Raw genomic sequence first — 9,356 nt, 5'->3', positions numbered from 1 at the left:
TTTTATTTGCCATCTGTTTATCTATTAAATGCTGAGCGCAAGCAAGCGCTCAGCTTCACCAAACTCCACGCCTCTGTCTGTCCTGTCCTTTTTTGTGTTGCTTCCTGTTTCTGGTCTGACATCACCCATTACTGCCGTCTTTGTGACAGGGGGTACAGGCCTATGTCTTGCCGGTTCTTCTTACCAAGCCTCCCCATCACCAGCGGAGATGCCCCTATGCTCCACAATTAAAACCTCTTGTGTCTGTAGTAGCAAACACAACATAATCTATATGAGAAAATCCCTCCAAACTTCCTCACTAACTCCTGAAAACCCAAACAGACATGTTAATGAAAAACAGCTTATGTAGACACAGTAAAAGAGGGAGAAAAGAACAGTAGCAGCACTTACCCGAGGGAAGGTTTGTCTGGATTCAGTCTGGGAGAGAATATGTATCTGCAGGGAAAAATAGATAATTAGTAACCTTTAAAAGAGAAATAAAAACAAAACAAAATATTGTGGTATTGAGGTTGATAACTATGAGGATTTTATCTGAAAAAGTATCCTTTCAATTGAAATGATTTATGATTTATTTCAATACCTGTAAGTTTGAAATCCAGCATTTTTTACTTTGTTTTTTGTTTGGGGATAGTTTGAATGGCGACACATATGGTGCATTGCGGTTGGCTACGTGGGAGCACACGCCCGTGGATGCAGATAGATAAAATCCTATCAAAGGAGCCTAGCATTGGGAATATGTGGGGGCATGTGTCAGAATTACCCTTTAACTTTTAACTTTGAAAATGAAAACAAGCTATGAAATAAGAAAGTATCAGGACATTGTGGTTAATAGCATGCTGGTGCAGGTGATCAAAGGACAGACAGACATTTGTAATCCAGGTGCAAAAGGTTTGTTTTATTTTATTCCTTATTTCCAGTGCCTGACAGCAAAACAAACAATGCTAGTAATAATGCTAGTAAGTAATACAGTGGCATGTATTACTTACATTTATAATCCCTGGGCTGGTCCCAAAATTATAGTCCCATTATTGTAACCCCACATTAAACACAAAATACATACAACACAAGTCAGTTTAGTGCGTGAATTAGTGATTGTGGTACAATACAGTTTACAGTGATACAAGTGAAGTGCTGTCCCGGGTTTGTGCTGGCCTCTGACGACAGCTCCGGAATGTGTTAGCCGATGTGACAAAGTGCCTGCCCCTGTGTGTATTTTGTGTTGTATGTTGTGTGTTAATGTTGGTGTATAGTCATTGGTACACGGGATATAAACAGGTCTGTGTAACACAAGTGTTTAAAATGTATATTTGTATTTAGGCACGAGGATTGCACAGCACTTCACGTGCAAGTAAAAAGTAATAATATGTGAGCACGGGGAATTGCACTGTATTAATTCACGTGCAGTTGTACCACGACTCCAATTGAATGATTGATTAGCAATCGAGTCTCGGTTCAGCTGCATAAAAGCAGCATGTTTTCACTTACACAGGGTTTTGTGTTCGGTGAGTGGAGAACGGGATTGAAGACTGAGGTAATAAGACGAATAATAGTAGTAGTAATAGTTAAAAACATTAGCTCACCGTGTTTGTTTAGTGTTAGTCCGTTTGTGTTTCATCTCTTTGTTTTGGCAAATGTGTCGTGTCCTGTGTTTTTGTTTGTCTTGCAACTTTTTATTTTCTGTCTGTCTGTGCACTATTAAATTCTGAGCGAGACCATTCGCTCAGCTCCACCCAACCACTTCTCTCTGTCGTTTATTTCCTGTTTCCTGTTTCTGGTTTGACGTCCCCCAGTGGCCGAGAAGAGGGCCAACACCCGCACCCCAGCTTGTCCTGACTCCCTGCCACGCTTCGCCCAAGGATGCTTGTCTGGCTTTGCCCAAGGATGCCTGCATCGTTCCGTTCAAGGATGCCTGTCTAGCTTCGCCCAAGGATGCCTGTCTCGCTTTGCCCAAGGATACCTGCCTCGCTTCGCCCAAGGATGCCTGCCTCGCTTCGCCCAAGGATGCCTGCCTGGCATCGCCTGTGGTTGCCTGCCACTCCTCATCGCCTGGGGTTCTGCCACTCCACATCACCTGGGTTTGCCTGCTGCTCCGCATCGCCTGGGGTTGCGTGCCGCTCCTCATCGCCTGGGTTGCCTGACGCTCCACATCACCTAGGGTCACTGGAACTGCTTCGCCAGGGGTCGCAGTCAGCTCTGCTTGGCCGCAGGGGTCAGTCTGGCCGGAGCCCCACCAGAAGCAGTTGCCGGCTATGAAAGAGGGGGAAGAGGTCAGGAGACCACCTTTCCCCGCAGCAATTTCGCTGTAGCTGTTCTGGGGGCTGGATTCCCCCCAGAGGTAGCTGCCAGCTATAAAGGGGGGAGGTCAGGAGACCACCTTCCCCCGCAGCAGTTTCGCTGCCGGAGATCTTGGGGGAAGTCTGGACACCACCAACCCCAGTAGCTTTTGCCCTGGCTGAAGGAGTCAGTCTGGGAGCTGTCAGCTTGTCTGATGACAGCCGCACCATTGGCAGCATTTCCGCTGCCAGTCGTACAGCAAGAGGAGAGATTCGTCCCACTGTCAGCACGTCTGCTGACAGCATGGTCAATAGCAGCCTGGCTACTGGCAACATTGCCGCCCATCAACCCCTTAAAGTCCCTGTTCTTGGCCCAGGACTTTGAGCGAGACTTTTGGGATTTTTAAGGGGGAGGTGGCCATTGAGGCCATGTGTGCTTTGCACAAGGGGGGGGGGTTATATGTGCAAAGTGCCCGCCCCTGTGTGTATTTTGTGTTGTATGTTGTGTGTTAATGTTGGTGTATAGTCATTGGTACACGGGATATAAATGGGTCTGTGTAACACAAGTGTTTAAAATGTGTATTTATTTAGGCACGAGGATTGCACAGCACTTCACGTACAAGTTGTACCGCGACTCCAATTGAATGATTGATTAGCAATCGAGTCTCAGTACAGCTGTATAAAACCAGCATGTTTTCACTCACTCGGGGTTGTGTGTTCGGTGAGTGGAGAATGGGATTGGAGTTGGAGGTATAATAATAATAATAATAATAATAATAATAATAATAATAATATAATAATAATAATAATAATAGTTAAAATATCAGCTCACGTGTTTGTCTGTTTATTTTGGCCTCACGTGCCGTGTGCTATTTTTGTTACAACCTTTTTATTTACTGTCTGTTCATTCATTAAATGCTGAGTGCAAGGAAGTGCTCAGCTTCCCCAAAACTCTACCTCTCTGTTGTTTATTTCCTGGTTCCTGGTTTCTGGTCTGACGTCACCAACTACAGCCATCTTTGTGACGGGCTTACTCCTTCAGTGAGACAGACGAAGAGTGAATAAACTACCAGTAACGCTGCATGGATAGATTCTATGGATGACAATAGGGACTTGGAACAGTTGCATGATCAGGCAAGTACCCTTTTGCATAAGCTAACAAAGGAGCAATTGTTTGAAGCTGGGAAATTTGTCAACTCCTATAGTGAAACTGACGAAACTGTCAAAAGCAAAAACCAAAGGCTTTTAATTAAAATGACTGAAGAAGCACAGAATCAGAAAGAAGCAAGTCGGTTTGTTAAAGACCTCCTGGACTTTGTAGAGAAGCTTCCAGCAGAAATAATGCAAGGGAGCTTAAACAGCTAGAGGAACTAAATAAGCAATACCTCCAAATACAGAGAGCTCAAGCAGAAGCTAAGGAAGCCATTGAAAAGGAGATGAAGGCCTTGAAAGAAAAGACACAACAGGCAGATCTGAGTTCAAAGGCTGATGAAGAAACAGTATCCCACCCAATTAAAGTGCCAGAAGTGACTATAAGAATATAGTTTCTGATCTGTGGACAGATAGGTGAGGTAGAAAATGTAATTGTGTTTTGTAAATATTCTTGGGTTTAAAAAAAAAAAAGGGACGACATTGATTTTGAGGGGGGAGTATGGCACATGGGAAATTACATATTTAGATAAAAGGACACCCCCAGAAACAAATTGCATAGAGGATTTATATTGGATCCTGGTGCCCCCAATTAAAACGAGGGAGTGGTTGTACAGTATTTGTAATTAGCCTATTTGTTTTTCTGTAGATCTCTATATGGCGTGGCCCTTGATATATAGTGGATTTGTATTGGACTCTGACACCCACGATATATCAAGTGGGTGGTGTGTTAAGAAAAGTATAGGAAATAAAAGTAAGGATTAAAATAAAATGTTTAAATAGAGTAGACATGCAGTGATACAAGTTTGGAGCTTTGCCAGCAATTGTTATGCTAAGGTTAATTAATTCAACTGATGTAACTTGAATACCAGTAAATACAAGTATATACACAAATTATTTAGTAGCATCTATAATTTGTAGCATGTGTACTTAATATAGAGATTGATGGATATGACTACAAAGTATTATTATTATTGCAAAATGTTATGGTCAATTATTTATTATTTTGATTACAAAGATGTTGTAAACAGTTAAACAGAGAGAGTACAGGGTGACTGTATAAATGTTTGACTGTGTGGCGCTGTAAGGTTCACAGAACTTTTCTTTTTACTTATTTTGCAGAAAAAAATAAATGACACCCATGAGTGAATATTGTCGGTGATTCATTTCAAGTGTATAACAACAGCACTTGCCAATTTCAAGCATGACAGAGTTGTAATTGATAGGAAAACATTTTAAACTCGTTCAATTGTGTTCCACAATGGGAAAACCATCAGCCATGGTCACTTTGTTGCCTGGGTGCAAAAAGATGAGAAATGGTTTCAATGTAATGATACGCAATGCACACAATGCATCAGACTGCCTAAAAACAGCAGGATTCTTACATGATCTTTTTGGAGAGGGTTCACAAAGCCATACAACATGAAGAATAACTGCCCTCAGCACTGCTGTTTAAAGTTGTCCCCACCTCTTCAGCCTCATGGGCAAGGATTAACATTTTTCACATTTTGATTTAGCTTCAATAAATCTGGCTTTTTAAAATAATAATAATAAAAAAAAAAACTTTACATACTTGGTGCTTGTCTCTTTCTTCTGTGCTAAGTTGTGTTTTCACCCCTACATTATGTGGCAGATGTGGTTGTTTGATTTTCCAGGATGCAAAACAATGGAAATTCAATGGCAAATACTTTGTTAAAGTAACGTTAAGGCTTGGTTGTAAAAGTCCAAAAGGTTTAGAAATTGCAAGTTAAGGTAGCCACGCAACCTTAACTTTGCACCCTTATGTGTATGTTTCCTGTCACACTTGACATCACATATGGCATCATCAGGGGCAATGACATCACTAAGCACATGAGAAAAAGTGGTCATACGGACATAACACTGGGAAGTCATAGTCCTTGTGATTGGTAACATCACCAGTGTTCTAAGTAAAACCAATAAACTCAGAATACAGTAGTATTATAAAATTAATGAGGGACTGTCACAAAGACATCTGTAGTGGGTGACATCAGACCAGAAACAGGAACACAGGTTTAGAAATAGTGAAGGCGCTGATGTGCTGTTTAATAATTAAACAGCCAGAAAATAAAAGTTTGTTACAAAAACACTGACACCAAATCAGGACACGGCACTTGATCCAAAATAAATATACAAACAAAACGTACTAACACTAAACAGACAGACAAACGAGTGGACGAACTCTAAACAAGTACCATGCTGGCACTTCCAGCATGCTGTAGCAATTGCTATATTTAAATATCTCTCCTCTATCTCTCACATGTTCTCCCCTCCCGAACACACAACCCCGAGTGAGTGAAAACATGCTGCTTTTATGCAGCTGTACAGAGACTCGATTGCAAATCAATCATTTAATTGGAGTCTCGGTACAACTGCATGTGAATTTATTATTACATTTTACCTGCATGAGAAGTGCTGTGCAATCCTCGTGCCTAGATACAAATATACATTTTAAACACTTGTGTGCATAACCCATATTATATCCCGTGTACCAGCTACAATACCCCAACATTAACAAACTGCACGCAACATAAAACACAGAACTACACACGCAACAATGCCATGTATTACTGTAATTAATGTTAAACAAGCCATATTTTTCCAAAAGCTATCAGCAATACTCATACAAACAATATTTTCTGTATCTGGAGCATTGGCTTTTTGTATTAACTGCACTGTTTCACATGGCAAAAGGAGTCACTGCAGTTTCTGCAGTATATATATTTTTGCACTGTGATTAACTTTTCTTCTTTCAAACTTTACAGTTGACTATGTTTGGTGTCAAAGGGTTTAAAAATGTGTAAATTAAATACACTATACTCATTAATAAATAAAACATGCATTATATAGCAAGACTGACAATATATTGAATCTTAAATCATAAACCTCATAGTGTTTTATTGCATATAGTATAAATAAAGAGAATGTTCAGTCTGCTATGCTTATTACTCTGCATATAGAGTATAGGAGTCCTGGATCATCAGACATATGTATAGTAGGTAGAAAAAAAAAAAATAATAACAAAACTGGGCTGAAAATAAATGAATGAATAGAACATTGGGTTATAGTTTTAGTGGTAATCTTTGGCATTACAGCAGCAGACTAAGGTGTGAACGTAAAAGTGGTATATCTAAATTTAGAGCAGTCCGGCTTGATACAGTCACATACTCCCCTTTTGTACCGAGGCCACATAAATAACAAGTCAAATAATGTAAAGGTCTGACCTTTGACTAGAAAAGACACAAAAGAGCTGAAGCAGCTCTAAGCCTACTCAGGAGTAGGTCATGTTTAGAGTGACTCAAACCTGAACGCTGGGTTTACACAATGAAAAAGCTCTTCTAAACGTTAACTATCTGAAAGCCAGACTAAAAGCAGCAAAATAACTCTACTGCTGTCTTAACACTTTATAGGGCACACATAAACTCTGACTTGCTAGAATTTTTCTTTTCTGGTTCCATGAAAGACTGCTGAAAATAAGGTAGATTGCATATTTCATTTTTCCATTTTTCAAAACATTTAAGAAAATAAGAATATATGCCAAATGTGTCCCCTAGCTCAAAAAGGATAACTCTTTCATGCCATTTTTTAATACTAAAGACTGTTTAAACAAATATACACACAACAGTGCTTTGTATTTAAAAAAAAAACTTTTATGTACAGCAACATCATACATTTAACCTTGAACCATAAAAAACTAATAAAAACCAAATAAAAAAATACCTTGTAATGAATTCATGACAATATACTCCTTTCTGTACTTTCAGTTACTTCTTTCTTACTTGGTATGGTATGAAGGAAAACAGTTTCTTTCTGAGGACATACAAAGGGCCAACTGGCCATCCAAGCATTTCCTGCACCTCCAGTAGGTTTTCACCTTAGTAAGGCACAAGTTGCATACTCTCCTAACAGCCTCATTCACTGTGAAATGTTCGAAGCCATCATACCTTGTCTCAGTGGTAGGTCTAGCACACCCTGGGGCTCGCTGGCTCCCTACACTGACATGGGCACATGAGAATGATGGACGGCCAGGTTTCTTTACTGACTTGCATAAACTTTTACTCATGCTGAGGCGGAAATCTTTCAGAGGATCTGCCTTCTCTAAAAGAAGTCCACAATCACGTCTGCACATCTGCCAGCTATTACAAACTGCTAGATCTAGCACGTACCAAAGAGTGGCAAATACCATCTCTTGGCCTTCATTGGGGGTCTTGTAGAGATGTGTGAGCATATTGCTCAGGTCTACCCCACCCATATTTGCGTTATATAGAGACACCACATCTGTGCAGTCAGTGGGGGCTTTTATCTTCTGTTCCTTGTTGTATCTTTGAACAGTTGCCATGGGGTGAACACCTGCAGCATTGCTGAGAAATAACACACACTTTAGCCATCGCCTTTGCCTCCATCAAGACTGAACTCATTCTATTCTCCCTTAGAGTGCCCACATTGTGGATCTTCCACCAACAAATAATGGACAAGTTCAAGACCAGTAAAGAAATTGTCAGCACATACCATTGACTGCTCAGGGTTTGGAATGGTTTTGCACAATGATATGACCACCTTATCTCCCCTCATCATCTTGGCTTCAGCATCAGACAGATTGGAGTATTCAAATGTTCCATGTCCCTGGTACAACAGATTATCATAGATAATTCAAGCGGAGCTGGCATGACAGAAAAGTTGAAAACCCCACTTACCAGGCTTATTTTGTATATACTGTCTGAGATTCCCTGCCCATGTGCCCTTATACGCAACCATTACTTCATCTATTGCCTGCTTGTGTGTGGCTGGAATTATCAAGCATCATTCTCTGAACATGCAGAACAAGGGTCTAACCTTGTAGAAGTGATCAGTGCTTTCTGATTGCAAGGCATTATCATTAAAGTGAATGTACCGCCGCAGCAAACAAAAATTTTTGCTAGACATCACATCTGCAACCTGTGGAATTCATGTTTTGAAAGCCCAGTAGTCTTCGTGGTTTGTGAAGCAAGTGGAATTTATATCATTCTGCATGACATATAGATTTGTCTGGTCAACAATGTGATCGATCATTTCAGCAGTAAACAGAGAGATACAATATTCAGCAGGAGTTTTAATGCTGTTAGGTGTGTCGAATGTAGGTTCTGTGGGCGTGAAGAGCGGAGTGTCGTCTTTTACCCATCGTCGAGTTGGAGCCTTTCTTTTCCTGTACTCAGGGTCTGTCACAAGAGGAAAGTCTTCACCCTCACGGGGTAGTAAAATACTGTTATTCTTTCCTCTCTGGCAGTCCCTTGTGTTGTGTTGTTGGAGAAAGACTAGAAGAGCGGCCAGGGTGATCACAACTACCTAAATAGATCAATTAGTTTTAGGTAACTGTGATGGATTACCTGCTGAAGGAGGTAGGCAGCAGGCAGGTGAGAGCCAGAATGGAGACACAGAAACAGATGCAGTTTGAACACACAGCACAGGCGCGCAGTTTTATTTACAACACAGACACTTACGTACACTACCAACAATGGTACGGGGGATATACGGCCATGTGTACACAAAATACAAATTTATAAATCAAATATGTATTAAACTGGTGTGCGCTACTTCTAAAATGAGGTTCTGTCATAGCCCCGATCTTAGCAATCAGCACCTAACTCTCCTTCTCATGATATATCATACACTTCTACAAACATTATTGTACTGATATACATATCATTACCTCTTGGTGCTTTGCTACGGTGCTGCTCTATCTGTTCCATCACAGAAGGGCCAGGGTGATTATCACCACTACCTAAATAGATACATTTGTTTTAGGTAGCACATAACTACACTGCCAGAATAAACATCATCTTGTATACTGTATACTCTCCTACAAACATTATTGTATTGCTTTGCATATGGCACATAACTACACTGCCAGAATAAATATAATTTCATATACTGTATAAA

This window comes from Polyodon spathula, chromosome 5, assembly GCF_017654505.1.
Source record: "Polyodon spathula isolate WHYD16114869_AA chromosome 5, ASM1765450v1, whole genome shotgun sequence".
Taxonomy (NCBI): domain Eukaryota; kingdom Metazoa; phylum Chordata; class Actinopteri; order Acipenseriformes; family Polyodontidae; genus Polyodon; species Polyodon spathula.
This window is presented reverse-complemented; position numbering follows the sequence as displayed.